Source organism: Passer domesticus, chromosome 1 (assembly GCF_036417665.1).
Source record: "Passer domesticus isolate bPasDom1 chromosome 1, bPasDom1.hap1, whole genome shotgun sequence".
Taxonomy (NCBI): Eukaryota; Metazoa; Chordata; class Aves; order Passeriformes; family Passeridae; genus Passer; species Passer domesticus.
This window is the reverse complement of record NC_087474.1, coordinates 5221520-5232096: the sequence shown is the minus strand read 5'-3', so window position 1 is coordinate 5232096 and position 10577 is coordinate 5221520. Positions and strand designations below refer to the sequence as shown.

Here is a 10577-nt window from a genome sequence, read left to right as displayed (position 1 = left end):
AAGTTTTCCTAATATCCAATCTAAACCTCCCCTGGTGCAACTTGAAGCCATTTCCTCTCGCCCTATTTGTTACTAGGGGAAAGAGAACAACTTCCACCTGGATGCAATCTCCTTTCAGGGGTCACAGAAGTGGAGAAGGTTCCCCCAGAGTCTGCTTTTCCTCAGAGCAAACGCCCCCAGCCTCAGCCACCTGTCACAAGACTCCAGATCTTCACCAGTTTCACTGCTCTTCTCTGGACACAATCCAGCACCTCAAAGCCTTTCTTCTTGATAAAGCTTTGCTGATCACACACAGTGATCTCCTCAGCAAGAGGAGTGTAGCAGGGGAAGAGTATTCCTACCGCCCCTCACTCTCAGGGACTTGGAGCACTGTTGGCTAAAATTCAGAGGTATGTGCGAATCTAGTGGAAAGGGGAAAATAAAATGCCTTTAATCTGATTTTATTTACCTGAGGCTGGTACAGGGTTATCAGCAGGTTGTGGGGCTGGTCTCAGTGCAGGCTGGCAGAGCTGGCAGGAGGGGGAATTCACTTGTCATCCACTGGATTATACCTGATTTATGGCTTCACTCATTGACTTCAGAAATCTCACGGTGGCAAGCTGCATTGTCTTAACTTTGCATTTGTAGATTATCCACACTGCAGAGTTATAAATCCTTCTGAGCACAGCATGCTTCCAAGGTCTAATTATATTGTCAGTGATAGGGTCTGGAGCGGGAGTGGATGCACGACAAAGCTCTGCCGGCCCCAAGTTCAGGAGGCATTCATAGAGGCATTTTATCAGTCAATTTCATGAGACATTAATTAATGAGATACTTCAATTAGATCATTTCTGTCACCAGGAAGGAATTATTCTTCATGGTCAAGATTACATCATCTTAATTAGTCCCTCTCCAAGTAATTTGCTTCTTTTCAAGCCCCGAAGAAGGGTACATTCATTATAGATAATTAATATTCAAGTTAATTGACTGTACCCTACAATTCACGGAGCCCCTTTGAAACAGATTTTCTAGTTAGGCATCGGGAAGGGCTGTTAAAGTTGCACTGTGCAGTCCTCTGTAAGGCTTCTCAATCATCCGGGGACCAAACCATAATTATCAGCCCTGGGCCTGCCTTAGCCACTCCAGTTAATACACACAATAGAATGCCCATTCTGAGCAGCCACTATAGAGATACAAAAGTTGAGACCAGAAGGTTAAACTAAAATCTCTTGTATTTATGTATACACTATGTAGGGAATCTATTTTTTTTTTTTGTTAACACACATTCTTCATAGCAAAATTGCTTTGATTTGTCTATTTCAGTTTTAAAAGGGAATTTTTATTACAAGCCAATCAGGAATAAAAGATACTTGAAGCTTGGATGTTCTGTTTGTTTATTCTCTACAAAGAAAGGTCATGCAATATTAATGTTATGTCTTTTAATGTTGCAAATAATCCACAGGAGCCACCATATCCCACTCAGAGTAGTAAAGTTAAGACAGCTGGCTGATGTCATCCAAAACCTCTCTGGACAATTTTTGAGTGGTCTTGGGAATCTGGAGAGGTCCCAGCTGGCTGGAAGCTGGTGAATGTTGTCCTGATTGTCAAGAAGAGTGAGAAGGAGGACGCTAGCAGCTACAGACCTGTCAGTCTCACTTCTTCTGTGCCTGGTAAAGTTTGGAGAAGATTGTCCTGGGGGGTATTGAAAAACACCTGTAGGACAACAGTTATTGCTCACAGCCAGCACAGCTTTGTGAGAGGAAATTCCTGCCTATCAAACCTGATTGCCTTTTCTATCAAGGTGACAAACCTAGTTACCAAGGGAAGCCAGTGGGTGTAATCTTTCTGGATTTCAGCAAAGCATTCAGTACTGTGCCTCACACTATCATCCTGGACACAATGCCCAGCAAACAGCTGGATAAACCCCTCATGGGATGGGTGACAGGTTGGGCACAAAGTGACTGGGGTGACATCAGGCTGCAGACCTGTCACTAGTGGTGCTCCATAGGGTCCATCCTCAGCCCTGTGCCCTTCAACATCCTCATAAATAACTTGGGTGCAGGACAGAAAGAGATACTAAGCAAGTACTTGAAAAGGGAAAGTGCCGGATTCTGCACCTGGGATGGGACAACCCTGGATGTAGGGACAGACTGGGGAATGAGAGGCTGGAGAGCAGCGCCATGGAAAGGGATCTGGGGGTCCTGGTGGACAGAAAATTCAATATGATCAGCAGTGCCCTGGAGCCAGGAGAGCAACAGATCATGGGGGGCATCAGGCCCAGCATTGCAGCTGGGCAGGGAGGGATTGTCCTGCTCTGCTCTGGGCTCAGCCCCCCCTCGAGTCCTGGGGACAGTTTTGGGAGCCACAATATAAAAAAGAAGAAAAAATATTCGAGAATGTCCAAAGGAGGGCCATGAGGATGGTGAAGGGCCTTGAGGAGAAGCTGTGTGAGGAGTGGCTGAGGTCCCTTGGTCTGTTCAGCCTGGAGGAGACTGAGGGGAGACCTCACTGCAGTTACAAATTCCTTGGGAGGGGAACAGGAGGGGCTGGCTCTGATCTCTGCTCTATGTGACAGTGACAGAACCTGAGGGAATGGCCTGGAATTGTGTCAGGGGAGGTTTCATTTGGATATTAGGAAAAGGTTCTTCATCCATGGGGTGTTTGGGCACTGAACAGGCTCTCCATGGCAGTGGTCACAGCCCCAGCCTGACAGAGCTCAAGAAGTGTTTGTCCCTTACAACTTAACTTTTTCTGTGATTCTGTGTCATGTATGACCACTGGTACATAAATTCTCTTTTCTAGTATTTCTACTGTCATTTTTGCATTTGGTTTAAGTCAAAACTCGAACTTGTTCTGTGTCAGATTAAGGAGGTGATTTTATATTTGAAAATGCTGCCTGCCCAAAATCTCAGAGTCTGGAAACTTCAAATAAAAGTCAGTGCCTCCATGAGCAGCTATTAAAATGAAAATAAATTGATAACACAGGCTAGTAAAGTTGCAAGCATCTTCAAATCTGGAACAACTCCTACTGAAGCCAGGGAATTGTGCTGTCTGTCCTTGGATCAGGGCTAAATCTGCCTAATTGCAAGTGCAATATTGCTGCTCTTTATTTTTATGCAGATTGCTGATCCTGTCTGATCCAGGCAGAGCTTCCGAGGAAAAGAGATTTGGTCCATACGTGTGCAAGTCTTTGTTTTTAAAAACAAAACTTCCCCTTTGACTTGAACTTTAAATAACAGAGCCAGGCAAATAATGTGGATAACGTCACTCAATGTGTTCTCAGATTTCAGTGGTTTATAGTTCTTCCTGTCTTCACACCACTTATTAGTTTCCTCTGAATAGTCTTCCAAACAAATTAAACTGCAGGAATGTTAGTGGAAGCAGTGAGATATAAACAAACACTGAATATTCAGAGCCACTATTTTTATTCCCAGCAGATAACTAGTTTTAAGATCAGACTTTCTCCAACTGTGGAGAAGAAATATTAGTGTGAGTACAACAGTGTTTGTGTGCTGTGGTTTTACAGGAGCACTGCTAGAAGCATGCCAGGAGCAGGATGCTGGTGAGTGAGTACACACAGAGTGAGACTTGGGAAAAATCTGTATGTGAGAGGATTTTTGGCCACTATGGTGAATCCACTGCCTTCATGGCAGGGACTGCACAGAGAAAGGAGTTTGTTATCACACTAATCCCACCAGGATCTGTTGGAATAGGTTTGCAGCAGGGATAAACACACTGGATATTTGAATTTAGTAATATTTATGAGGAGCTGTTCTGCTTGCACTGCTTTTTCTGCAGAACCCCCAACCTCCTTCAGCCACACTGTGAACCTCACTGCGGGAGGTGAGCACCAGACCTGACAGCAGATGTCCTTGCTGAAATGTTACCTGTCCTGAATATGAGACAAAAGAAATGCAGAATCCCTAGTATGGAATAATTTTGGAGATGACGGTATTCTGCATTTGGCCACATGACAAGAAAAGGCCTAGAAAAATAGAAAAGTACATAAACTTCAGCTAGAAAATGTTTGTTGAGAGTTATTCACCCAGGGCTGTTAAAAATCTAGCTTGAATTAGCATCCTGTCACTTGCTTGGTACCTCTGCTTAATTCTGTTATCTCTGATTGATTGTCCAAGAGCAATTCTTGGGAACTGACTCAATTGTTTTTTATTGCTAGTTAGGCCAATGAAAAGCAATAGTCTAAAACTTCTTGTTGTCTGTCCCCCCACCCTCTTCATTCACGTTCATTTTCTCTAGAGATCTCCCAGCCCTGCCTGTGCACCATTGCTGCATTTGACTTGGTGATACCTTTTCCCAATTTTTTTGCAACACAGGAAACTGCAGAACCCTTTTGCTGTTGGTTCTAGAACCCTCTAGGTTTGACATTTTGTGGCTCAAATCAAATCTGTGTTCTTCTGTCATCTGCTTATGGGAAATACAGGCGCTGCCTCCACAGAGAGCTGTGAGTGGACAGAGAGAGAGCAATGGGCTGAGCCTCTCCAACTATCATTTTAAAATTTATTACTGAATTTGGGGTGAAACAATGCTAAGAAAGCTTTTCAGCTTGTGTTACCAGCTCACCTTCCAGGCTGCCTGTCACCATGGCTGTGGACACGTTTGCTGCCCCAGCCCTTGAGCTGGCAGCACTCTCTGCATAATGACAATCACAGGGTTTGTTTAGGAGGGTCACTGCAATATATTTGCACCTCTGGAACAGCCAATTTGAAGATCTCAGATTGCTCTGCAAACAAAATGGCAAAATCCACCAGAGGTCAGTAGCATTAACCCTATCTTGACACTGACTAATTTAATGTCCAGAGAGACAGAAGGTCCGCACTGTGGAGATGCTGAACAAGTGCACTTTGAATTGAAGTGTGGAGGAGCTGTGGGTGTTTGATGTCTGTGTAAAGCAAATTCCCCACCAGGGATTTGTTTAAAGGTAAGTGGAAGAAAAAATGGGGAAGTATTGACTCCCAGTCCTCTCTTCTGATCACTGAAACACTCTAAAGGGTAACTTACTGAATCATCTGTGTCTGTACAATACCAACTTGAAGCTTGTAAAAGGTGTTTTGTATTTCCAGGGCTTTTTTTTTTTTTTTCATGCTGTGAAAAATACTTGCTCTTTGAAAATGCACCCAGTGTCTGTGCAGTCCTGATGTTTAAACTGGGCACATTTAGGTCACTCTCTTCTCCCATGTGAACACTGGAAGGTGCTGATAGAGATTTTTGCAATATTGCATCATCATACTTGGTAGCCCAGAAGTTTGTCTTGCACCAAAGTTTCAAATACCCTGGTTTCTGTCTCCAGACTTTTATTGATATCTTCAGGCCCTGACTGACTCCAAATTAGGAAGGAAATGTCCTGAGACAGAAAGCAGTCATCAGCACATCCTGCATACTGAATAATTACAGTGAAAAACCGTGTCCATTAGCAGAGGTGAGCAAAATCATGGAAAAAAGATAATGGAGTCCACTGGAGCAAAAAATCCATTTCAGCAGAGATCTCTGAGAGCTGGGGGAGCTGTTTTCAATAAGAAAATAACAAACTGCACATTTTAAACTACATTTTTCCTAACAGAAAAGTTGGAGAACCAGAATCTTTGGACACACTGGATCCAGGGTCCTAAAATCCTGGGAGGAACTGGATTTGTTTGGGATGGGAACAGCCTCCTGACATGACACGTTTTCAGACACAGGGCAAGAAGCAGAAATCAGATTTCTTCTGGAGTGACTGATAGCCTCTGACAACATGAAGCAAGTTAATCACAGATTATGCTGTAACTTGCCATTAGGCAACTTAAAAGTACTTCTGCATGTCTTAATGGTGCAGTACAGTACACTCAGCACAGCAGCATGGAGGGCTTTTCCCCAGCTAAGCATTTCTCTTTTTTAATAACCTCCCGCTTTTTGTGTGAAAATGTCTTTTAATTAGTGTTGTTTTATGTACTTGGACATTTGCCCATGGTTGCAGCATCTGCTGTTTGCTTTGTGGGTGGGGACCTGATGGCACTCACAGGAAGAAGCTTTCTGCAGGCCTCTGAAGAGGCTCAGGAAAGTGTGGTCGTGGCCCAAATCTGTGGCCAGAGCAACCTGAGTCATTTCCATATGGTGCTTTGAGTCTGGCAGGTTGAAAACAAAGGGAAAAAGGAAAGAGCTCCCAGAGAAGAGCCATGGGGGCTGAGATGACAGCCTGATGGGACCTTTGCAAAGAGCACTGAAAATACCCATGATCTGCATTCTGGAGAAAGTCTTTTCAAGCTTTTCCCCACTCCCTTCCTTTCTCCTTTTGCTTCTTCTCTCTTTCATCCTATCCTTTTCATTTTCAATTTCAGCTGCTTGATCTCCAGATATTTTTGAAATGGCTGGGAAAAAGGGAGACAAAAACGAAGCTGACATAAGGGAAATTGAAGTGTGGGGAGAAACCACAGCAGTTTATTCCAGACCTTGTTTAATGAAAAATAATTAGAAGATTTCAAAACACTTTGCAAACTGCAATCCCATTTTCTGTTCATTCACGATGGACCAAAGCCTCAAAGCTTTGGTTTCTTATGATAAAAGCAAGGAATACTTACTTTTTAAAATCTTTTCTCTTTTTTCTTCATTTAATAACTTGAAGGGCTTTTTCATCTGAAGCAGACAATATTCAGAGCTCTGCATTCTTTCTAATTCTTCTTATCCTGCTCCCCCAGCCTGGTTGACATTTACCTTCATGACCTCCATCCTCCCTGGGTGTGCTCAGAACTAAAGCCAGTGCTTGAAGTTACTGGTGAAACAGATCTGGATGATGGAAGGAGATGACAACTCCTTCATGTGCCCTGCTCTCCCTCACAAGGAAGGGTGGGGGGGATAAACCAGGCTTTTCAGTTTGGGAAGCAGATGAGGGAAAATATTATAAGGCATCAAAATCAGGATTGGAAAGAAGGAAGCAATAAGCAAACAATTATTCACATTTTCTCAAAATGCAAGACCCACCTCGATCCAATTAAATAATCAGGTGGTGCACCTGAAACATACAAAAGCCAATATTTTTCATCTAAGGAAACCTGTGAAACTCGTTGCCTCTGGGTGCTATAGAGGCCAAATGTTTAAGCATTCTTAAAATAGACTGAACAGTAATGAAAAATGTCATTGCTGATGACTGTTAGACATGATGGTTCACACCCAACTTCCAGCTCAGGAAGACTTGAGCTGCCACCTGACAGAAGGTGGAGGGATAAGCCAGGTTACAGTCTGTTTTGTACAACCTTTCTCCTCCTCCTACCTTTATTTTCACTAATAGGATGGACCTTTCCCATATTGGAGCTTAGTAGGTCTTTTATACCAACATACCATTCCCCTGCCCAGTTGGACTTAGAATTTGTTAATTAAAAATTGAGGCTGAATTAGCTGAATCAGTAGGTAAACTTAAACTGCTGATCAAAGACCAAGACTTCCTTCACAATTATCCACCCCATGAGTGCACCAAGTGCTGTGGCAGAAAGAGTAATTTTATTCTTGACTTCTCTAAGATCTTGGATTAAATTGTTTCTTTGATTACTTTCTCTGGTCACTTTTTTTTTTCCTCATCTGTCTTTGAGGTGAAAGAAAGTTTTCTCACCTGGACTGTTTTGAGCAGAACCTCTTAAAAATTCTAGATTTCTTCAACTGTTAGTACCAAGACTAGGGCAAGAGAGCTTTAACCTTCTAAAGGTTTCTAGGTTCTTCTTTAAGACAAGTAAATAATTCTAATTTCTACAAACTACAGCATCTTCAGTTAAGTCTTCATAAATATCTTCTAGTAAAATAGGGCTTGTAATAAAAAAAAAACTCTTTGGTCTTACTGAGTCACAAGAAAAGTTCTCTCTTTGATTCTATTTCTCTGCTTTCTCCTTTGAATAAAGTGGGAAATGTACAAGGGCTGCTTCCTGTGCAGGTTTATTGTTTTGCAGGTGGTGGAGTGGTTTTAAAGACATCTGACTTGAGAACCAATGTGTGTGGTGCAGTCACTGAAGGGAAGGGATGCCATCCTGTGGGACTGGGCAGGCTGGAGAGGTGAGGCTGTGGGGACCTTACCAAATCCAGAAAGGACAAATGCAAGTCCTGCACCCAGACTGGGGCAATCCCTCCCTCAAGGAAAGGCTGGGTGGAGAATAGGTTGACAGCAGCCTTGCAGGGAAGAACTTAGAGGCGTTTGTTGATGAGAAGGTCAAAAAAGATGGAGAGAGTGTTTTTGGCATGGTCTGTTGCGACAGGACAAAGGGTGAACTGAGAGACAGTGGGTGTTGCAAAGAAATTCTTCACCATGAGGGTGGTGAGCCCCTGGCACAAGCTGAACAGAGAAGCTGTGGCTGCTCCATCCCTGGAAGTGCCCAAGGCCTGTCTGGATGGGGCTTGGAACAACCTGGGATAGTGGAAGATGTCCCTGCTGCAGTGGGGCTGGAACTGGGCAATCTTAAAGGCCCCTTCCAACCCCAGCCACTCAATGATTCTGTGAACACCAGGAGTGCATTGATTGAACAGAACTAAATATACCAACACCCATGTCAGAGCAGAGATTTTTTTTTTTTTTTTTGCTGCAGGAGATCACAGACAGAATGGATAGTGGAAGCTTTCCACATAATGGTGCTTGATCATATGTATAAAAGGAGTTAAAATTACCTCTCATAGAGATTTTTCATAAGTATAAGTAATCTCCACGTACTTTTGTGATTGTTTCTCCTCAGATATGGTTATTATTTGGCAGCACCAAACTGTGTTTGGTTGTACATTGCCATGTGAAAGACATTTGACTGATCAGAGTGTGATATTTTTGAGGTTGCTGGTGCAGCAATGGGAAGATGACCTTCTGTAAATTTAAACAATGAGGGATGAACACAGATTTTTCTTCTGATGAGCATGTAACTCACACAATACAAAGTTTTTTAAAAAGTGCCTAGAAGACAATTTGGATTCAAATAATGTTTTCTAGGAGGAGCTGCCTGCTGGCATTGTGTCTCAGTCCGCTGTGTGCTGACAAGCCCCAAAGCAGAGTTAAGAGGCCCTCTGAAGCTGACTGAAGTCACTGTCAACAAAACTGGGATCCCTTCCAACCAAAAGCTGTGCAACCAGTGTGAAATGTTTGTCAGGCTGTAGAGAGGAACAGCCAGAGGAGCTACCAAAATATTTAACTGAGGCTTTCTGAGAGACATTGGGTTTCTGCTAAAAGACACTGAAGTGGCATTCAGCACTGAGTAGTGTTTCATCAGAAATTTCCTTGAGTTTCCCCATGTCACTGGGAGGTATCCTGACAGTTGCTCCCTCTGTCACTCACAGACAGTTGCTACCACACTCACACACCACAGACATCACATTTTTCCCAACTCCCCCAGAGCTCTTGGTGTCAACTGCTTGCCAGGAAACAGATTCTTCTGTAACTCCCCCACTATCCTAATGTTTAGGATGATTCCCCAAATGAGGCTACTGCACAGAAGGCTATTGACTAACCATGGATCCATGACTCTGTGCTGGAGCACAGCAGCTCTGGTGAGCACAGAGGCTGCAGCAGCGACGTGGCCTTGAGGTGGGTTTTGGCTGATGAGTTTGGGACAGCAGAGATGACAGCCACCAGAAAAGCTGAGAGGAGCTCAGTGCAAGCAGACTGGTGAGGACACTAAAGACAGCTGTCCTGCTCTTGGGAGACTGTTCTGCTGTGCTCACTGCTGCTCACAGTCTCAGCTTTATGCCTCATCCAAAGGACAGGGCACTGCTTGGGAGCCAGTTTCTTGCTCTGTAAAACTGTGTCAAATGCCCACTGAGGCCTTGACAGGGAATATTTCCAATGGATTCAGTGGGTCTTTAATTGAAAATTGGACATGATATCAATTTTAAAGAGGTAACATTCCTTAGAACAAGGTGTTGTTCTGTTCTTCTAAAGTTATTCTAAGCCTTCTGATGTTTACATTTATGCAATAGGGTTTCTCATGCACTTTTCATGTAAATAATGATTGTTTTGCATTCCTTTCTGGAGGAAGAGAGAATTGATAGACTGTTGGTTTGACCAGTGTGGCTGGAGAAGTGGCAATTTCATCCTCCAATCCATGGTCACTTTTGGAATTCTAGAAATATTGAAGTCCAGAAATAAATGCACCTTTTTTGCCTTAGACATCTCAGCGTGTGAGTGTCATTCATTTAGTGTTGTATTGCAACAACAAGGGGCTTATATGAAACCATTTCTTTGCTTTGCCACCTAACTAGAAGATTTGTGGCAGATTAAAGTGCCTGCTTCCTCAGCATCTGGGATTGTGATCCACTGGGGCTTCAATGGTGATTATCTGCAGAGTTTAACCATGAAGCCAGCATGGTTGATGGACTCATGATACCATGGGAACAGTAGGATATAAGGTGAGAAGTGACAATTAGATCATGATGTTCTTTTCTCATGAACATACAAAGTATAAAAAGTAATCTGGTGATGCCTGCACCGAGCCCAAGGTCTTATGCTTGATTAGATCATCTGAGTTGATTAAAAATCCCCATCACCCCTATCTGTGGACTGATTTAAACAGAAGTCCCACCTTGCTTGAGAATTACTGGAGTGAGAAAGGAACTAATGAGTCTGCAAGCAGACCAGCATTCTATCA

At 43.3% G+C, this 10577-nt stretch overlaps 1 long non-coding RNA gene across 1 annotated transcript in view; it reads left to right on the top strand.

The window, feature by feature from the left end:
* Window positions 1–1445: 1445 nt before the first annotated feature.
* LOC135304889 (uncharacterized) overlaps window positions 1446–10577 on the top strand; it is a 44836-nt gene continuing 35704 nt past the window's right edge. The window contains exons 1-3 of the long non-coding RNA XR_010366154.1: window positions 1446–1780; window positions 3506–3541; window positions 4314–9517. This is a non-coding gene — a long non-coding RNA (uncharacterized LOC135304889). The remainder of the gene's footprint in view (window positions 1781–3505; window positions 3542–4313; window positions 9518–10577) is intronic.